Source organism: Oenanthe melanoleuca, chromosome 8 (assembly GCF_029582105.1).
Source record: "Oenanthe melanoleuca isolate GR-GAL-2019-014 chromosome 8, OMel1.0, whole genome shotgun sequence".
Lineage (NCBI taxonomy): Eukaryota > Metazoa > Chordata > Aves > Passeriformes > Muscicapidae > Oenanthe > Oenanthe melanoleuca.
The window spans coordinates 13,327,934-13,329,530 of NC_079342.1; positions in this window are offsets into that span (position 1 = coordinate 13,327,934).

The window sequence follows — 1,597 nt, forward strand, 5'->3', positions numbered from 1 at the left end:
TATGCATGCTGGAGACAGACATGGACTGTACACAGCAAGTTGCTGCCAGAAAAGCATTGACAGTTTTGGGTTTATGCATTTCTTGCACACTAATTTGCCTGAGATGCAGTTCCAAACCCAGTCCATGAGTCCTGCAATGCAGCTGCCAGACGGAGCAAGATCTGAGGCTGTGGGGACAGAGGCCAGGCAGATCCATTGGGACTCACAGCTCCTCATCTGCACAGCACAGTGAGCATTGGGACCATCCCAACCACCACCATCGCTTCTGGGATTTGTCCCAACCAAAGGCATTCTGGAATGGTGCTCTGAAACCCATACACAGATATTTCACAATATTTGTATTTAAAGGAATGCAAATGGTTTCAAAAGACAGGATGGCAAAATTTCATTTCATTGCATTGTGACATATGATAACTATTGTGAGATTTATTTTAGTTGAAGAGAAATCACAACTACTCTGTAATGAGTTGTTTTTACTTTGTAGAAATACAGGGTGTCTCACATATAAAGATTCAGAAATGTAATCTAATTTTGTTTGTTCTTTAGGAAGATTTCGTTTCAGATGAGCAAATTGTTAGACCTTCCTCAAAATTTGGGGAGAGAGGAAATCTATGAATTATGTGTGATGCTTATATGTGGCACGTTGCTTTCTCTAGAACCAAACGAGGTGACAGCCAACCTATGGCCAAGGGGGGAGATGGCAGTGGGTCCCCTGCTCTCACCCACCACAAGGCAGGTCTGCAGATTGATTGTAAGCTGTGCCACATAAAAAGCTGCAAAATACAGTTCTGAAGCTGTTTATAATGAAACTAAATGCAGGAGATGTAGACTCAGGCACAAATTAACCAACAAATCTGTCTCAGTACTTTATCTTGGTAAAAAATCAATGCTGTATAATCTCCTAAGATCGGTTTTGAAGGGCTGTGCATTTGCTAATGGAACCATTGTAGTTTGCAGCTCTGCAGCACGTATACCAAAACTGGAGTTTTGCCTACTTGAGCAGCCTCAGCACATTATTTGCCCTGTCCTAATGCTGTTTGTCTTCCACCGGCGTGGTATTTGGGCTGGGGTAGGAACGGCTGCTAAGAGCGAGGCCAGCTCCATCCCCACTCACCAGGCCCGGAGGAGAACCTGCCGGGAAGCGAGAAGTGCCACATGCACAGCCTGAGCCCAGGGGGCAGAAATAGGCTTTCAGCCCACACATTTGCTTCTTTGGGGCCAGAGGGAGGCAACATCAAGGGCAAAGAAGTATTTAAAATATGCTGCGATTCCTTTGCTCTTTGTCAAGAAACACCACGCACATGGCTGCCGAAGGAGATGCTGACACTGGGGGCCGCCTGGGGAACGGGGCGATGGGGAGTCCGTGCCCTTACAGAGCCCGGGTCCGGGGTTAGTACGGCATTCCCGGGCCCTGGGGCGGCTCCGGGAGTACAGCATTCCCGGGCCCCGCCGCCCCTCACGCAGCCCGGCTCCCCCGGGGCGACCCCGCGCGCGGCGGGCGGGGCGGGGCGGCGCGCATGCGCGGCGCGGGCGCCCTCTCACCCCGCTCAGCTATGCCAAGTATGTGCGCGGCGGAGCCGGGGCCGGGCGCGCGCGG